At 46.6% G+C, this 20,641-nt stretch overlaps 1 protein-coding gene across 8 annotated transcripts in view; it reads left to right on the top strand.

The window, feature by feature from the left end:
• The first annotated feature begins 766 nt into the window (after positions 1-766).
• The window catches only part of SEC16A (SEC16 homolog A, endoplasmic reticulum export factor), a 119,682-nt gene continuing 99,807 nt past the window's right edge, over positions 767-20,641 (top strand). For all 8 annotated transcript variants that reach the window (XM_077468244.1, XM_077468222.1, XM_077468227.1 and 5 more), the window contains exon 1: positions 767-842. The gene's annotated coding sequence lies outside the window, so the exon portion shown is untranslated. The remainder of the gene's footprint in view (positions 843-20,641) is intronic.

The following is a 20,641-nucleotide window of genomic DNA, read 5'->3' as shown; positions in this document are numbered from 1 at the left end:
ATTTGTAGCTGCTGGCTTTTAAAAAAAAAAAAAAAACGGCGGACTCACGCTTTAAGCTTCAACACACAATACGAAAATTGGATGAAAAATACCACTTTTGAAGCGTTCGTGCATATGATCGTATCATTTTTTTTTTTTTTTGGTGGGGGAGGGGATCTTGGGTGGGAGTTTCCACACTTTTTTCCCCAGGACTTGACCCCTGGATGAGGGACAGTTCACATAAACATCGGCCAGAACGGTTTCAGCCACTTCTCAGCGCAGGCTTTTTTAATGCAGTTTTTTTGTTTCCTGTCTTGGGGTTCTGAGCTTTTTTTGTGCTTATTTCATGCTTTTTACTACTTTCCAGTACTGTGCAGGAAAACACAACTTTTTTCCCTGGAACTGGAAAGCAGTGGAACGCACGGCGCTGGTGTGAACTATGCCATTGGAACCCATGTACCCGACTTTCCATGATTTTGTGATGCAGAAAAACAGCGACGCACTGCAATGTCGTGTGACTGAACTGTCTCTGATAAGCTCAGCACCGAGTCCTCTCTGCTGTTCCCATTCGGCTGCACAAGCTTTGATGAGCTGTCAATGAGAAAAGCTCTAAGCTTTCTGCCACGGGTCACGGATCCCACCAGTGTTATGGCTCCCCTCGTGTGGGCGACAGCTGGCAGTCACAAGCCACACCCCACCGCCGCCATTGGCCGCTGCTGACTGAGCGGCTCCGCCTGATGTCAGCACGCAGGGAAGTCTGACGTCTCAATGTACACGTCGGCGAGCCGGATGTCCAAGATGGCTGCGTTGTCGAGTTAGGGGAAGAGTTTCCTTCAGAGCGGCCGAGCAGAGCGGGTCTGCAGGTGAGAGAGACCGGGGCTGCCCGCGGGGAACACAGAACCGGCTAGATATAGAGGAGGGACAGGGCTGCAGGGCCCCTTAGCTGCACACCCTGGTTTGGTGGCCCCCCCATAGCTCTATGTGGCCCCTGAGTTTCCTTGGGGTGGGTGGAGAGGGGTAGGTGTCTGTCACCTGACTGTGAGAAGAAAACTGTTCTAGGCGGCTGTGATCAGCACTGGTGTCATTGACTCTGCTATGGGGTCCCTTGCAGAATGGTGGGGCCCCTGGTCTTCTTGGTCTCCTTGTAGAATTGTGGGGCCCCTGGTTTTGTGGGTCCCCTTGTAGAATTGTGGGGCCCCTGGTATTGTGGGGCCCCTTGTAGAATTGTGGGGTCCCTGGTCTAATGGGTCCCCTTGCAGAATTGTGGGGCCCCTGGTCTAATGGGCCCCCTTGCAGAATGGTGGGGCCCCTGGTCTAATGGGCCCCCTTGCAGAATGGTGGGGCCCCTGGTCTAATGGGCCCCCTTGCAGAATGGTGGGGCCCCTGGTCTAATGGGTCCCCTTGCAGAATGGTGGGGCCCCTGGTCTAATGGGTCCCCTTGCAGAATGGTGGGGCCCCTGGTCTAATGGGTCCCCTTGCAGAATGGTGGGGCACCTTGCAGAATGGTGGGGCCCCTGGTTTTGTGGGTCCCCTTGTAGAATTGTGGGTCCCCTTGCAGAATTGTGTGGCCCCTGGTCTAATGGGTCCCCTTGCAGAATGGTGGGGCCCCTGGTCTGGTGGGGCCCCTTGCAGAATGGTGGGGCCCTGTTCTGATTTATGTCCTGTCTGGCCTTTGTAGGTCAGTGTGTCCCCTGGCATGCTGAGGGGCCTTTCACCAGTTTCGGGGGGGACAGGATTTTATTTCGAAGTGACCGATGTTCTGTGGAGGTCGATTCCCTTTCTGCTTCTTCCATTCTGTGTGACACCAATGTCTGCTGGATCCCTGCTTGTAGTTTTGGGGGCCCCTGCACACAGTCGGCTCGGTTGAGCCAGTGAAGGAGAAATACTCTTTATCTGCATCGTCTGTGTTACTTTCACAATCTTCCTTCCTCCCTGCACCCTCCATCATTTTCCTTTTTTTGTTTCTTTCTCAGATTATTTACAAAGGAATTTCTTAATGATGGTCATACACTGTGCAATCTGATTGTACAATCTCCTGTAGGCTTACCAATGTTATGTAATGGGAGGACACCCATAAACAAGACATTGGAATCTAATCAGGAAGGCTGCTGCACTACAAAGTTGGTGGTAGAGCTGGAGGTTGTCTGATCAGATTGCATTGTGTATAGTCACCTTAAAATGGAACTAAAGTCCTTCTGCGAGCCGGCAGGCTGGTTATTGCAGGAGAGATATCCAATGAAACGCACCGACCTGCTCACAGTGATCCCCGGCATGTAAACAGAACTGTGCATGTGCAGCTCTGCTTACAGCAGCGGGCCCGATCCCTGTGTGCCGGGATGACTAACTCCATGTGCAGGACGGATGTCATCCTGTTGCCGGCCAATGAGGATGGCTGAAAACTGGCACACGGAAGATGCCGGCGAGGGGTGGGTACTATTGGAGGAAAGGGGGGGTACAGCTGCCTTTATTCCCACTTTAAAAGGGGGATGAGAGGTAACATTTCTCCGGCCCCCGCCGCCTCTGGCCGCCTGCTGCCCCCGCCGCCTCTGGCCGCCTGCTGCCCCCGCCGCCTCTGGCCGCCTGCTGCCCCCCGCCGCCTCTGGCCGCCTGCTGCCCCCCGCCGCCTCTGGCCGCCTGCTGCCCCCCGCCGCCTCTGGCCGCCTGCTGCCCCCCGCCGCCTCTGGCCGCCTGCTGCCCCCCGCCGCCTCTGGCCGCCTGCTGCCCCCCGCCGCCTCTGGCCGCCTGCTGCCCCCCGCCGCCTCTGGCCGCCTGCTGCCCCCCGCCGCCTCTGGCCGCCTGCTGCCCCCCGCCGCCTCTGGCCGCCTGCTGCGCCATAATTGATCATGACAGTTGAAGATCAGAGGCCAAGATGGCAGCTTCCTTGGCTGAAAATGATGGGAGGGTTTAGTTCTGCGTTAAAGTGGTTGTAATGCTCATACATGAAATATGAAAGAAGCATATCCCTCTATAGTGTGTACTGGTCTCAATTAAGAGCACCAAGTTTCATTTCTGCCTGCTGCTTCATTCCACTGCTTTCAGCATGAATCACTTCTGACAAGTTTTCCTGACACCAAGAGAAAAATGGTGACAGGAGAGGGGAGCTCAAGCTGATTGACAGCCTCAGCTCTGTTCCTGTGTGAATGGGAGTGTCTCGTCCCTCCAATCAGCTCTCAGAGCTCTCCTCACTTGGCACTGCAGATTGTGATTTAATTTCTTTGCCACCCCCCCTTTTTTTTTTTTTTTCTGAAAGCTCAGACAAGCTTTAAGAATTCTGCATTCTGCATTTTGAGTGGCCGTATGGCAGAAATGCTTGTGGCACTTTCTGGTTTTGACAATCGGAAGCACGGACTCTGAACATGTACAATAAGTCTCCTACATACCAACTTTCAAAGATGTGTCACATGTCCAATCCTGTAAAGCTGGGTACACACAACCCATCGAACGGGGAAAAAAAACCTGACAGATCGCTGTACCAATACAAGCGATATTGGTGCAGCGATCTCCCCCCTGAGGTGACCCCCCCCCCTATCGGAACACACTGATCAGCGCTCTCAGCCTTCGCCTGCAAGTGCTGACCATTTCTGGACGTGCAAACAAGTTGGACTTATGAAGAAGCTCCTGGAACTGAACCTTTAGGGCACTTTCACACTCCCAGCACCTGGGCCTCGGCGGTAAAAATAGTGACGCTTTATCGTTATTTTTTTTTGGCCGCTAGTGGGGCGCTTTTAACCCCCTGTTAACGGCCAAAAATGGGTTAAAAGCGCTGCTTTGGCATCACTGCATATTGATTTCAATGGGCGCTTTAGCAGTGATGTGTGCACCGCTCCTAAAGTGCCTCAAAGAAGCTGCAAGCAGGAGCCCTTTTTTATTTTTTGGCGCTTTTTTATTTATTTTTTATTTATTTTTTTTAGTTTTAAAACACTTAACACAAAAACAACATACATTGGTCATGGCGAGTGATAATTTTGTTACGTACAGACTTATGGTATAAGGCAAACGGTTACATGAAACGCGGCAGTGAATTTAAGGCATCATGGTGGTCTCAGCAGGCTGGCTCCATAGGTAGGAGGGCAGCATGGGGCTAAAAACGTGCGTCTCAGAAATATGTTACATTCACAATTGCAGATTCCTATTCATTAGCAGAAGATAAAGGGTTAAAGGGATTGTAAAGTAAAATTTTTTTTTTTTTTTTTTTTTTTTTTTAAATAATAAACATATTATACTTACCTCCACTGTGCAGCTCGTTTTGCACAGAGTGGCCCCCGAACCTGCTCTTCTGGGGTCCCTCGGCGGCTGTCTCGGCTTCCTCCCGCAGGTACTTCTCACGTTCATGTAAGCTCCCTCGTATGGTGAGAAGCACCTGCGGGCGCGCTCCCGTGATACAGCCGGCGGCTATAGCCGCTCGCTGTATCACACGGCCCCGCCCCCCCCCCCGGCGCTCCGCGTCATTGGATGTGATTGACAGCAGCGCGAGCCAATGGCTGCGCTGCTTTCAATCCATCCACTCCAGCCAATCAGTGGCCAGGCTGAGCAGCGAAGAGGAAGTCGGGGGCGAGCGCGGGATTTTCGAGGGGTCAGGTAAGTAAAACGGGGGGGGCTGGGGGTGCCGACAGTGTGAGATGTTTTTTCATCTTAATGCATAGAATGCATTAAGGTGAAAAAACATTTACCTTTACAACCCGTTTAAGTAGGGTGTGAATCGGAGGCCGCGGAGGGGTCCGCTAGCCATTTGGACCAGACCTTGTCATATTTTTGCGGGCAACCCCTGTTGGCATAACAATCTTTGTAAAGAGGCAGGCTGTTGTTTCCACAGGGAGGGAGGGAGGGGGACTATGTCTTTGGGGGAGTAAAAGAGAAGTAGCCTGACCACGGCGCAGCGTGCCACAGTAGGAATTATTTGCTCTATCAGGCCCAATATACAAATTTCTATGGCAGGTTGGAGCGATATGGTGGCGACCTGTGTTATGACCTTTTAATATCTCCTTCCAATAGTCGCCAATGGCTGGGCAGGTCCACAAAATATGAATAAAGGGGTTTATTTTGTGTAGTCCTGTGTGGGATAAAATATGGGCGATGGACCATCTTGAACTGTATTAGTCGATCTCTCAGGGAGACCAGGGATCTGAAAGGGAAGTCGCATATCTCGTCCCAATCGTCAACAGGTGATATTTTTAGCGCTCCGCTCGTGGCACCATCATTCTTACTGTGGGCTCCCGGCTGTGGCTTCACACCCGGGCATGCGCGAGCGGCGCAGGGCGCCATGATACGCCACGCAGTCATTGGGACACGTAACGGGTCCCAGATGACTGTGCGGCGCGAGGGGAAGTGATGTCACCAGCCCGGGCAAGGAAGAAGGCAGACTACGAGGGACCCCCTAGCAACAGGTATTTAGAGGTGAGTAAAATTTTTTTTATCAGAATCAGATCAGAAAGTCAGAACTCTCGATCTGCATATTTGTTTTCAGTAATTGATAGCTGCCATTTTATTTTAACCACTTGCCGACCTCCCTATAGCTGAATTTAGGGCTGCAACTAACGATTATTTTCATGATCGATTAGTTGGCCGATTATTGTTTCGGTTAATAACCTTTAAAAAAAAAAAGTGTGGTGTATAATTTAATATGTAAAGTTTAAAAAAAAGGCAATTTATTCTTAAATATCTCTATATACAGTGGTAAATATAAATAACCAACTATATGATTAGGGAGAAAAATATCTAATCCACTCTGAGAATAACAGACAGAAGAGATATACTGTATATATATATATTAGAGGGGATATATACTGTACATACTATTAGAGGAGAGCTATACTGTATATACACCGGTACTATTAGAAGAGATATACTGTATATACTATTAGAGGCTATATACTGTATATACTATTAGAGGAGAGATATAATGTATGTACTATTAGAGGGGATATACTGTATATACTATTAGAGGAGATATACTATATAATCTATTGGAAGAGATATATTGTATATACTATTAGAGGAGATATAGCGTATATACTATTAGAGGAGATATAGTGTATATACTATTAGAGGAGAGATATAGTGTATATACTATTAGAGGAGAGATATAGTGTATATACTATTAGAGGAGAGATATAGTGTATATACTATTAGAGGAGAGATATACCGTATTTTCCGGCGTATAAGACGACCTTTTACACCTAAATTACACAGCCAAAAAGTGGGGGTCGTCTTATACGCCGGGTATGAAGTGCCCGCAATGGATTTCAGTCCGCCGAGTGCTCGGTAATACTGTATACATACAGTATGCACCGCTCAGCCAATCCCGGTGGCCGATGCACTCTGTTGATGAATACAGCCTTGCTAAGCCTGCTCGGATTGGAGTAACAACCTCTGCCAATCCGAGCAGGATACAGCACAATGAGTCAGAGCGGCACGGGCTGATGATGTCACAGCCTCTGCCAATCTGAACAGGCTTTGTATAATCAACAGATTAAGATAATACATTGCCTGCCATGATTGGCTTAACGGTGCACATTGTATGCACACTGTATTCTGCAGTGTTCTTGGCCCTGCTGTACTAACACAGCATCATATGTGTACCTGGCGCTCTACATATTAAAGCATCCTGTACTGCACATCCAGCTCCAGATCTCCCCAAAAATACAGGTATGATTTATGGTGCTTTGGAGGAGAGGATTCATTGTTGCTGCCTGCCAATTGTGGGATCTCTGGGACTTGTAGTTCACAAGTTTTTTCTGATGTTAAGTCTGATGTGTTTTTTTTTGTTTTGTTTTTTACGTTTCTGATGTTTTTTTTAAAATGGTGTTGCCTCCGAAGGGGGGTAGTCTTATATGGTGAGTATAGCCCAAAACCTAACTTTTCACTGGCAAATTAGGGGGTCGTCTTATACGCCGGCAAATACGGTAGTGTATATACTATTAGAGGAGAGATATAGTGTATATACTATTAGAGGAGAGATATAGTGTATATACTATTAGAGGAGAGATATAGTGTATATACTAGAGGTCGACCGATATATCGGCCGATATTTGCCGTTTTTTAAATAATCGGCATCGACCGATTGTGTTAATAAAAAGCCGATTCTACAGCGGGACTTTGAAATGAGTTCTGTAAGAAGTCAGTGTGAGTTGTCTGAGTCGTCATAGCAACACTTTCCTCCTCTCTGGGCAGACTGCCAAGAAAAGAACTAAATGATACAATGTTTACACTTCTGAATGACTAAATCATCTCTGTGTAGAAGTTCTCAGTTTAACCATTTAAAGACTAAATCTTTTCTGACACTTGTTGCTTACAAGTAAAAATCCTGTATTTTCTGACAGAAAATCACTTAGACCCCCCAAAATATATATATATTTTTTTAGCAGAGATCCTAGGGAATAAAATAGCGGTTGTTGCAATATTTTATGTCACACGGCATTTGCACAGAGGTCTTTCAAATGCATTTTTTTGGGAAAAAAATACACCATTTAAAAAATAAAATAAAAACAGTAAAGTTAGCCCATTTTTTTTTTTTTTTTGTCCAAAAGTTTTGACTACCTGTTTTTATTTAATATATAGGTTTTTTGTTTGTTTTTTTTAATCTAGATCATACATACAAGTAAACTGATTGGAGGTTTGTTTTGTTTAATAAATGTTTAAAGCGGGAGTCCGCCGGGACTCCGCGTTTTTTTTTTTTTTTTTTTTTTTTAAAAGCCAGCAGCTACAAATACTGCAGCTGCTGACTTTTAAAATAATGACACTTACCTGTCCAGCGCGCCCGCGATGTCGGCACCCAAAGCCGATCTCTAGATCGACACTCGAGTGCTGCCGCCGCCGCCATCTTGGGTATGGGAATCAGGAAAATGGAGCCTTTCGGCTTAATTTCCCAGTTCCCTACTGCGCATGCGTGAGCCGCGCTGCGCAATGAGGACGGTCCCCGCTGCCTCTGGGATCTGTGTGTTTCCCAGCAGGCAACGGGGCACTTGCGGAAGGGGGCGGGCACTTGCGGAAAGGGGCGTAATGTACGCCCCTTTCCGCAGAGAGCTAGCCCGGAAGTGGGTGCAGTTACCTGGATTATCCAGGTAACTGCACCCCCCTCCCCCCTGAAAGGTGCCAATTGTGGCGCCGGAGGGGGGGAGGGTTCCGATGAGCAGAAGGTCCATTTTAGGGTGGACCTCCGCTTTAAGTGTAAGAAATTTTCTGTATCACTTATGAAGGCTGCTTTCACACTGGAGCGGGCAGACGTTGATGGTAAAACGCAAGTTTTAGCGGCTCTTTACCATCATTTTAGCGGTGCTATTTGGCTGCTAGTGGGGCACATATAACCCAGCTAGCGGCCAAGGAAGAGGTTAAATGCGCCCATGAAGCACCGCTGCCAAATCGCATTGCATGCGCTTCGGCAGTGGTGCCCATTCATATCAATGGGCAGGAGTGGTGGAGGAGCGGTATACACCACTCCAAACGTGCTGCTTGCAGGACTTTTTTTTTTTAAGATCCTGCCAGCGCATCGCCTCAGTGTGAAAGCACTCTGTCTTTCACACAGACTGCAGGGGAGCCATTTTACAGGCACTTTACAGGCGCTATTTTTAGCCCAAAAGCGCCTTAAAAAACGCCCCAGTGGGAAAGGTGTGTTAGATCAAGGGGGATTAAAAATAAATAAAATAAAATCGGCCTAACATATCGGCCCAAAAAAATCGGCATCATATATCGGCTATCGGCCGCCATGATTTCTAAATATCGGCATCGGCATCGGCCAGAGAAAAACCCATATCGGTCGACCTCTAGTATATACTATTAGAGGAGAGATAGACTATTAAAGGGTCAATCTAGTAAATATCATCAGAACTCATTAACTTTAACCCCATTTTGTTACTGGCCGATTAATCGATTATGAAAATAGTAATCGATTAATTTCATAATCGATTAGTTGTTTCAACCCTAGTTGAATTACATCTACAGTGCGGCCGGCCAGCTCTGGGAGGGCGTTGTATGATGTCCTCCCCGTGATCGCGCCCGCTGCAGTGCACTCTGATCAGTTGTGTCCTCTCGGGACACGACTGATCACAGATCAGGGTAAAGAGACAATCGGTGGCTCTTTACCATGTGATCAACACATTAAACACAAGCCAGTTATCGGCATTCCTTTCCTCCCGTTGACAGTGTGAGGAGAGCTGATAACCGGCTTGTGTGAAAGGGAAATCTGCACTGATTATCAGTGCCCACCAGTGCTGCCTCTGGTCTTCTGTTGATGGGACCCCTGGATTGCTGGGGACCCTCTGTAGATTTAGGGCCAATGAGCATTTATTATGGATTGATAGTCCTGTGCTCTAGGCTGCTTCAGGTGTTACCTAGGTACAGTATTGCATTTTAGTATTGGGGGGGGCCTATTGTTGATATAGGGGGGGGGGGGGTTACATGTGACAGATCTAGTGCTGAAGGACCCTTACCTGGTTTATTATTCATGCATTGTTTGGTGTGTTGTGTCCGCACTTCCATAAATTGGAGGCTATGTGTGTGTCTGTGTTACCCTAAAGCAGCAAATAACAGAACTACATAGACGGCAGTGTCTTCATCAAGGACAGACTTCTATCTGGTCCTGTGTGTTAGGACTATGTCCTGCAGAACAATACAACACCTGTGTTTTATTTCTAAAGTCTGCGAGTGTGTGAGTGACACCACGTGCTCTGATGACAAGGGGTTTGTGGCATCTCTGGTTGGCATGAATATTCCTAATAGTTCTCCACTGTCCTGAACAGGTCAGATCTCCAGTGATTAGTCTAGAGCAGGAAAATGCAATTAGCGGACCTCCAGCTGTTGCAAAACTACAAGTCCCATCATGCCTCTGCCTCTGGGTTTCATGCTTGTGGCTCAGTCTTGCTATGCCTCATGGGACTTGTAGTTCTGCAACAGCTGGTGGTCCGCTTACTGTATATCCCTGGTCTAGAGCCACTCAGATTCTATTGTGCCACATGATAAATACTGTATTTATCGGTGTATAACACGCGTCAGCGCAAAACACTGTCAATTACTGAAAACAAATATGCAGATCCAGAGTTCTGACTTTAGGACCCCAAGTTTAGGAGGGAAGTTTAAGAAAAAAAAAAAACTTGCATCTAAATGCCCATCAATGTAGCCTTGTCAGTGTCCATCGGCAGCCTTGTCAGTGTCCATCGGCAGCCTTGTCAGTGTCCATCGGCAGCCTTGTCAGTGTCCATCGGCAGCCTTGTCAGTGTCCATCGGCAGCCTTGTCAGTGTCCATCGGCAGCCTTGTCAGTGTCCATCGGCAGCCTTGTCAGTGTCCATCGGCAGCCTTGTCAGTGTCCATCGGCAGCCTTGTCAGTGTCCATCGGCAGCCTTGTCAGTGTCCATCGGCAGCCTTGTCAGTGTCCATCGGCAGCCTTGTCAGTGTCCATCGGCAGCCTTGTCAGTGTCCATCGGCAGCCTTGTCAGTGTCCATCGGCAGCCTTGTCAGTGTCCATCGGCAGCCTTGTCAGTGTCCATCGGCAGCCTTGTCAGTGTCCATCGGCAGCCTTGCCAGTGTCCATCGGCAGCCTTGCCAGTGTCCATCGGCAGCCTTGCCAGTGTCCATCGGCAGCCTTGCCAGTGTCCATCGGCAGCCTTGCCAGTGTCCATCGGCAGCCTTGCCAGTGTCCATCGGCAGCCTTGCCAGTGTCCATCGGCAGCCTTGCCAGTGTCCATCGGCAGCCTTGCCTTGTCTGTGTCCATCGGCAGCCTTGCCTTGTCTGTGTCATTTTCAGCTTTGCCATTTAAAAATGGCGCCGCCGAGATACAGAGCCGGATGTCCTGCTTTTGGCCGTTCTCGGCGGCTTTCGGCCAAAGGTGACCAAAAGCCGACCACAGACTCGCAATCGGCGGGGGATCGGCATATAACACGCGCCCACGATTTCCCCCTGATTTTTAAGGGGGGAAAAAAAGTGCGTGTTATACGCCGATAAATACGGTAGGTGCCCTGGATCAAGGCTTTTGCTGTTTAGACTGGAACTCGTTGGCTCAGTGTTTCTCAACCTTTTTTTTTTTTTTTCAGTCAAGGCAACCTTTAAAACCATGGACAGTCTCAATGCACCCCCTTTTCTAAAATGTAAAAAAACGATTCTAAGGGCTCTTTCACACGGGGCGGATCAATAATGATCGGCTCCGTGGCTATCCGATTGCTTAGCGGGGATAGCTCCATCGATCCCCGCTGAGCAGGAAGATGACAGGTCCATCACTGCGCAGAGACGGGCCTGTCAGAGCGCCGCTCTCCCCTATGGGAGATCGGATGACGACGGACCGCGCACAGTCCGTCCGTCACCCGATCCGATGACGGATGGGAAAAGTAGGTTTCTCCTCCGTCACACTTTTTCGGATCGGAGCGGGTCGGATATCAGCGCTGACATCCGACACTCCATAGTCCTCTATGGAGCATCTGTTCAGGTCCGACTGAACTGCCAGGCGGACCTGAACGGATCGTTCATGTGAAAGAGGCCTTATTCTTCCAAAGCAAATACACTTTTGCACACTGGTACTGACTAGTATTCCAATGTTTCTCATTTCTCTCCCATCGGTTTCTGTCCATCAGTCAGGTAATGTTAACCCAGTGGTGAGGGAGAGGGGCACAGGACAGGAGGGTCAAACAAGGATGCTGTGGAGGCAACATACCTCCTCCTTATCCGATGATGTCATTGGTTGTTAGGATGCCAGTGTCTAGAAAGTCATAATGGAGCTTAATGAAAACCTGTGACTTTTGTTGGCTTTGTGTAATTAAAAGGCAGGCTTGATCCACCTGCTGGCTTGTATACAATTTGTGATGAATTTTTAGGCATTTTGCCAAGGCACCCATGATGAAACCTCAAGGCACCCTGGTTGAAAAAGGCTGTGTTAGTTGTTTGTGAATATATTTGAGATCTGTAGTGTATGGTAAAGGCCAATCATCCTTATTTTCATCTTGATGTTTTTATCGGTTTTTATCGGTCACACACCCATCTGTCCTACTCCCCTCCATCCCTACATATTTACCTGGCTCCGTGTCTCTGCTCCCTCACTGGAGAAGCTGAGGGCAGCAGAGGGATAGGCTGCTGTCAGTCAGTATTTATGTGTGTGTCTCAGCCCTTGTACACACGGTCGGACATTCCGACGGAAAATGTCCGATCGGACCGTGTTGACGGATAATCCGACCCTGTGTGGGCTCCATCGGACTGTTTCTGTCGGAATATCCGACCGACAAAGTTTTAGAGCTGGGCTATAAAACTTTCCGACAACATGATCCGATCGGACTTTGTCCGATTGTGTGTAGAGAATTCCGATCGGACAAAGTGCCACGCATGCTCAGATCAAATTACGAGATCAAAGCTATTGGCTACTAGCCTGAACGTAGTCCCGTCGTAAGGAAATAACGTCACCACGTTACGAACGATCGGATTTGCCGACCGCTTTGTCTGACCGTGTGTATGCAACACCAGTTTCGGACAAAATCCGATTTGATTTTGTTGTCGGAATGTCCGACCCGTGTGTACAAGGGCTAAGGGATGCGCACAGCCCAACTCAGTGCCCAGTGGGAACACAGACACACAGGTGCCTCCTTGGCACCCAGCTTACTACATGAGACACATGAAGGTGGGAGGAGCCTACTCGGCGCCAGCACACAGAGCAAGTAATTATAGTTTTTTTTTTATTTTTTTTATATTTAAGGAAGAACTCCGGGCAATTTTTATTTTCCCATGCAGTGGGGCTGGGTGCATACTGCATGGGTTAACTGCTCATGTTTGCTAGTTTTTTTTTGTCTGCGGGTATTGCAGAAAAAGAGGTGTACCCCTTTATCGGCGTATAACACGCACACTTATTTTAACCCCTCCTGGCGGTATTCCCCAGTCTGGCTCGGGGTGGAGATTTTATACCAAAAGCGGTAACCCCCAGAGCCAGACTTGGGATCGCTGAATCCAGGGAGAGGTTTACTTACCTTGTCCCCTGGATCCAGCGATGTCCCCCCCCCCCCCCCCCCTCGCTGTACGAGCGAGCCGTGCTCCACTCGATCTATCACGGAGCCGATCTCCGTTCCCTGCGAGCGTTGCGACGCACGGGGACGGAGAACGGCGCCAAAATTCAAAAAGTGAAACACACAGTATACATACAGTATGATGTAATCTTACAGATTACATTGCTGTATGTAATTATGTCACATCCCCTTTGTCCCTAGTGGTCTGCCCAGTGTCCTGCATGCAGTTTTATATTATAAAAACTGTTCTTTATGTCTGGAAACTGGAGATTGTCCATAGCAACCAAAACTGTCCCTTTACATCAAAAATGGTTTTAGACCAGCTAGAAAACAGCGATAATAAATTAGAATCACTCGCAGAATTGAGCGATAGCGATTTGTGGGGAGATCCGTCATCAAATACTGAAAAGTAATGACAGCGACAATTCTGCAACTCAGCAAATTTCAGTGTTTTTGATTACATTATTGAATCATTTTTGTTATATTATTTGCTATAATTTATATTTATTATATTATAATTTATGATTTCATTTTTCAAACTTTATTATACCCGGGATGTTTGTTTATTAGACTATGGTTTGGACAGATTTAAGTGAGTTATAGCTAAGAATTACAGGACTACGATATAAAAACGCCAAATTTCCATGCAAAATAATTGTACCGCTTTCAGCACCTAAAATCTGAAATAATCATCCCGCCAGGGAGGTTAAGAGGGAAGTATGAGGAAAAAAACTTTTTTTTTTTTTACATTTTAAATAAAGAATTTTGAAGCAAAATAAGGGTCAGTGCCCATCAGTGCAGCCTGATCATTGCCCATTTGCAGCCTTACACGTGCCATCAGTGCATAAGCTGATAACATGCATGCTGGTATGCAGAGGTGCAAGTATATACAGAGAGAGATATATATGCAGAATATTTGTATATTATATATAATATATATATATATATATGATGTATTTGTTATGTGTATATATATATATATATATATATATATATATATATATATATATACACTTGCTACAAAGAAATAGCTCTTGTCTCCATATGAAGAAAATTTATATTTATATATCTATATATCTATATATCTCAGAAACCCATCTGTACTAGTCCCCTCTAATAGACTTCTAATTTATATATATATTTCAAAAAAATTTTATTTTTTTTTCTTGTTAATCTTTTATCCTCTTTTAAAAAATTCATATAGTTCATTCATCCATTTGCGAAGAATTTTTCCAGGTGCATGTGTGTGTATGTGTATATATATATATATATATATATGTATATAATTATATATATTTTTTGTTTTTATTTTTATTTATATTAATTTTATTTTTATTTTTCAGTCTTATTTTTATTTTTATTTTATTTTATTTATTTTTATTATTATTTTTATTTTTAATTTTAATTTGATATAAAATTCTTTTTTCTAATTTAATTCCTTATATATACTAATTTTGTTGGTTCAGTCTTTAGTATTATCTTAATTTTATGTATATATAATTTTATTTTATTTCCTTGTTATGGTTACATGCAGATATACATTGAAAGACACTTCTAATAGCTATGATTGTAATAGTAGTCTTATAATATCCTTGTTTCCTTGTCGCTCTTCTTGATTGGTAGATGGGCTTGTCTCCTCCCCTAGATGTTAGGCTCCCTGTGATTGGCACTAGCAGGGAGGGCGGGGAGGGTGTCAGCGTATTTATGCTGTAAGCACACACTAGGGCGTCACCTGAAGAAGGAGGCCACGCCTCCGAAACATGTTGTCTTGGGAACAGTTATAGCCAGCGTCAGAGTCAGTACACACGTTGAGAGATCCGCCCCCCCGTTGCGAGTGACGTCATCCAGAGCCGGCAGGTCCGTGCGTGTGAGGCGTGGAGAAAGAGTGTACCTGCAGCCAGCAAGCGAACCGAGTACTTAACCATCCGTATTGCTAGCTACTGCAGGGAGCCTAAAATCGGGGAAGGAGGCAACAGTGGAGGCTGTAAATACCAATGCTACTACTCAACGGATGTTTGTGAGTGACATACCTGGCTTTTTTAACCTTTTACTGAGTTAAATAAACTTTAACCACTTGCTTACTGGGCACTTAAACCCCCCTCAGTCCCAGACCAATTTTCAGCTTTCAGCGCTGATGCACTTTGAATGACAATTGCGCGGGCATACAACACTGTACCCAAATGACATTTTTATCATTTTTTTTCCCACAAATAGAGCTTTCTTTTGGTGGTATTTAGTTGCAGCTCGGAGTTTTATTTTTTGCTAAACAAACAAAAAAAGATGCAAAAAAAAAAAAAAAATCATGTTTTAATAGTTTGTTATAAAATTTTGCAAACGGGTCATTTTTCTCCTTCATTGAAGTGCGCTGATTAGGCGGCACTGATGGGCTGCATTGGTGGGCACTGATGGGCTGCATTGGTGGGCACTGATGGGCTGCATTGGTGGGCACTGATGGGCTGCATTGGTGGGCACTGATGGGCTGCATTGGTGGGCACTGATGGGCTGCATTGGTGGGCACTGATGGGCTGCATTGGTGGGCACTGATGGGCTGCATTGGTGGGCACTGATGGGCTGCATTGGTGGGCACTGATGGGCTGCATTGGTGGGCACTGATGGGCTGCATTGGTGGGCACTGATGGGCTGCATTGGTGGGCACTGATAGGCTGCACTGATAGGCATAGTTAAGGCGGCACTAATAGGCACAGATAAGGCGGCACCGATGGGCACAGGTAAGGCGGCACTGATGGGCAAAGATGGGCACAGATAAGATGGCACGGATGGGTGGCACGGATAAGTGGCACGGATGGGTGGCACGGATGGGCACTGATAGGTACCACAGATAGATGGGACTGATGGGCACTGATGGGCGGCACTGATGGGCGGCACTGCTGGGCACTGATGGGCGGCACTGGGGTGCAGCACCTTTGAGGCAGATTTTGGGTGGCACTGTGGGTGGCACTGTGGGTGGCACTGCTGGGTGGCACTGTGGGTGGCACTGCTGGGTGGCACTGTGGGTGGCACTGCTGGGTGGCACTGTGGGCACTGCTGGGTGGCACTGTGGGCACTATGGGCACTGCTGGGTGGCACTGACAGGGGGGCACTTACTTTATTTCAGGATGGCACTGCGGGTGGCAGGTGGGCACTGGCAGGGGGCAGGTGTCCGTTTAAATTGCTGGCCGTGATCGGGACTGATGTCCCGAACACGGCCGCCGGCGATCGGCTTTTTTTTTTTCTCCTCGCGCTGTCAGCGCGAGGAGGAATACTAGCCGATTACCGGCTCCGTTTTATCATATGATCAGCTGTCATTGGCTGACAGCTGATCACGTGATAAGGGGTCGGGATCGACCCCTTACACGGATCGGTGATCAGGCGAGTCTCACGGACTCGCCGATCACAGAGCGCGCCGCGCGCGCCCCTCAGGGGGCGCGCAGGCCGCTCGTAACCGGGACTACGTCAATAGACGTAGTCCCGAAAATGTGGGTCCGCGCTATTGCCGTCATTTTGCAATAGCGCGGTACCCAAGTGGTTAATGCACTAGGGCTGGTGTGCGCTCTGTTTCTCTGTGCCATCAGTGCAGCCTGATCATTGCCCATTTGCAGCCTTAGCCCTTGTGCACACAGTCGGAGATTCCGACAACCAAATCCGTCGGAGTAATTCCGACGGATTAATTCCGGAAGCGGTCCGGAAGTGATGTTGCATACACACGGTCGGACTAAATTATCGGAAAATCCGATTGTACATAACGTGATCATTGCCCATCTGCACCCTCACCTCCGATTTTCTGCTGCCTCGGAGGGGAGGCGGAGCGAGATGAGCGCCGTCAGATTACATACAGCAAGAATCACCTGTTTACACGACGGCCTCTCTTATATAAAGTCCCGCCTCCTGCATCGGTTTCTATGATAGAACAGTGGTCCAATGCCGGCCCAGGAGTCGAACTTCTTACTACAGATGTCGCCGAGTAAACGGGAGATTCTCGCTGTATGTAATCTGATGAGCCTAGCCCACGGCTCACATCAAGGCTGAGGTCTCTTGAGAAGGCATACTGGGGCAGGATGCTGTGATGCTTTTAGCAAGCTATATACGGCACCCTGCCATCCTCGCTCAATAGCTGTGATCTGCCTGCCTTGCATAGAGAGGCGTAGGTGCCCTGTGATGACACTACTGGGCCTTTAATGAGGTATGTCATGGAAATGAAGCAGTGTGCTTTATATAAATCACAATGATAGGGCAGAGGGAGGAACAAGGGAAGGCAAAATATAATCAGAATAAAGATGAACTCCAGATATGTTTATTATTGTATACTTCGAGCAAGTTCACGTCGCAATTTCTGTGTTCTGGTTGTGCGTTTTTATTGTGTTTTTCTATTTTCCAGATGTGTTCCATAAAGAAAAAATGTTAGCATGTTGTATTTTAAAGTGGTTGTAAACCCTTACAAACCACTTTGACCTACAGGTAAGCCTAGATTAAGGCTTACCTGTAGGTCCAAGAAATATCTCCCAAACCTATACGGTTTAGGAGATATTTGCCCGAAGACAGCGGCGCGCAGGCGCACTGAGCGGGGCATCATCTATGCCGGCAATGCCGCGAGTCTTGGCTCCCGTGCGCATGCGCGGGAGTGACGTCATCGCTGCTCCGGCGAATCACCGCGCCGGAGCAGCGAGACCCACCAAGAAGATGGACACTCGGAACTACAGGGGACAGCGGTGACATCGCTGGCTCCTGTGTCAGGTAAGTGAAACATAATGGACTACTATGCGATGCGATGCGATGCACAGTAGTCCATTATGCTTTGCCTTTACAGGGAATGAAAGAGGAAGTAAACTCATCAGGGTTTACTTCCTCTTTAATTGCAATGGAGTGCAGTGCACCGGTGTGAACTAGGGTCATTGGAATACATGGAAAAACACTCTCCGTGTGTTTTTGATGCAGATTAAAAATGCAGTGGACTGCATCTGGTGTGAACCAGCCCTAATGCCGCGTACACACGATCGGAAATTCTCATCGGAAAAAGCTCTGATGGTTTTCCCGACGGAATTCGGCTCAAGCTGTCTTGCCTACACACGGTCACATTAAATTCCGATCGTTTATAACACGATGACGTACAGCACATATGACATGACTAGAAAAAGGAAGTTCAATAGCCAGCAGCCAATAGCTTCCGTCTCGTAGTTGAATCTGAGCATGCGTGATTTTTGGCGTGTTGGAATTGCATACACACGATCGGAATTACCGATAGAAAGTTTCTCCAAGAAAATTGAGAACGTGCTATCAATTTTTGGCTGGCGGAAATTCAGACAGCTAAATTCAGATGGAGCGTACACACGGTCGCATTTTCCGATGAAAAGCTCTCATCGGTCTTTTTCTGGCCGGAATTCCGATCGTGTGTACGCGGCATTAGGCTACTTTCACATATACGCGCAATAAAATGCATATGAGTTAATGGCACCCCCATGCACTGAAAAGCGTAGTGCTCTTTCCTGCACATAGAAATCACATATAGTGTGACAGCATCATGGAAATTTTTTGTGCCTGCGTTTAAAAAAAAAAATAAAAAGTGCAGGGACCTTTTCCCTGCAGAAAAAGCAGGCACAGCAGCCCACTCAAATGAATAGGCTGCAATGCCTGTGTAACCTGGGGCATGCAGAGCCACATACATATCAACTGGGATTTACATATTTTAGGTAAAAATGCCTAATAAAAAAAAAAGTTTGTTTTGAGCTCAAAATCCCCACAGAACACCACTTTGGAAGGGGTGTTTTTTTTTTTTTTTCCTGCCACCAAACTCCTGAAAACGCCTTTAGTGTGCAGACACATAGCAGAGAAAAAAGCTCAAACGCCTGTAGAAGCTTTTTAAACTGTAGGGTGTACGAGCCCTAGTCCATCTGTATTGTGAGATTATTAACCACCCCCCCATCCAGCCTATTGTCAGATGACAGCTGGGTGAGACATTGATCGTTTCGGGTGGACGCGCTATATGACGTCCTCACAGAACAGGCCACACTGCGTGACATGATCTGTCACACTGGCTCTCTCCATTGGACACAGTTGTTGACTGATCAGTGTACCTGCTTGCTGCCGGTACCATGTGATCGCTGTAGCCAATCACAGCAGATTACATGACAATTGTAAACAATGGATGGCTTCCTTTATTGCCGTTCATTGTGTACAATTGTGTTGCTCACCGTGATTGGCACTGTTCTGTACCATGTAATCACAGTGACCAATCACATATCATGTGATTAATTGTGGCCAATCACAACAATACACACTGGATGAATATGTTTCATTCAGTACAAATGGTTGCTTATGAAATTCACTGGTGTAAGCAATCATAATTCGTAAAAAAATCTAAATAAATTCACAGTATGTAAAAAAAAAAAAAAAAAGAAAAAAGTCTGTCCCTGATCACTGGTGATAGTATGTAAAAAAATTATAAGAATTTTTTTTTTTTTTTATTTCACAAAAAATTGTGACAAAAGTCCAACTTCAGAAAACTCACCATGCCTCTTACTGAATGCTTTTGGACTGCCTACTTTCAAAAAAGGGGGTGCTTGGAGGATATTTGTACTGTTCTGGTGTTTTCAGGCCTCGAGAAATGAAATGGGCTATCGGTACATCAGGATTGATCAATCTTTAGATATATACCATAGTTTGTGGACTCTAACTTTCCTACAGACTAAATAATATACACTGATTTGAGCTACTTTCACCAAAGAAATGGAGCAGTATATGTTTTGGCCTAAATTTATGAAGAAAGATTATTTGCAAATTTTTTATTTTTTTTTATTCATTTATATAGCAAAACATCTGAAACCCTGTGGTGATTAACCACTTCCCACCCGGCCAATGCATATATACGGCCGGGTGGGAGCCGTCTACTCCTGATAGGCCGTTCAGGAACGTCCTTCAGGAGTAGCGGGATCGCGCGCTCGCGCAGCTTCGCGATCCCGATGTGCTCGTGTCACCCGGACACGGCACATCTCAGATCGGCAGGAGGGCTCTGTGATTGGCCCTCCTGATCACATGACGGCCGTGTCCAATCACGGCCGTCATGTGATGTAAACAAACAGCCGGTTGCTAGGCAATCGGCTCTCCTCACACGGAAGTCATCGCTGAGGAGAGCAGAACGCTGCAGCCGGCTGGTGATCAGTGAGTATGGGCTGCTTTTTACAGCTTTTTACTCACTAATCATCAGTGTAGTGTAAACACACAACACACCACACAGTACAAACACAGTCCCCACACATGTCCCCAAAACACACATGTCCCCAAAACATACATGTCCCCAAATAATAAAAACACATGTCCCTAATAATAAAAACATGTCCCCCACATATGTCCCACTAAAATCACATGTCCCAATGATTATCTGCACACATATGTACGTGATCACCTGCACACATATGTACATGATCATTTGCGTACATATGTCCGTGATCACACAAACCAATTATTATACACTTAACGGAATTTTTTTTACCAAAAACATGTAGCAGAATACATTTTGGCTTAAATTTATGACAAAATTTGATTTTATTGGATTTCTTTTCAAATAGAAAAAAGAAAATATTGTTTTTTTTTCCAAATTTCCGCTATTTTTGCGCTTATATCGCAAAAAAAAAAAAACGGAGTCGTGAATAAATAACACCAAAATAAAGCTCTATTTGTGCGAACAAAATGATAACAATT

Source organism: Lithobates pipiens, unplaced genomic scaffold (genome assembly GCF_037356315.1).
Source record: "Lithobates pipiens isolate NorthernLeopardFrog02 unplaced genomic scaffold, aLitPip1_a1.2 Scaffold_11, whole genome shotgun sequence".
Taxonomy (NCBI): Eukaryota; Metazoa; Chordata; class Amphibia; order Anura; family Ranidae; genus Lithobates; species Lithobates pipiens.
The sequence above is the reverse complement of the archived record's forward strand: the minus strand, read 5'-3'. Positions and strand labels throughout refer to the sequence as shown.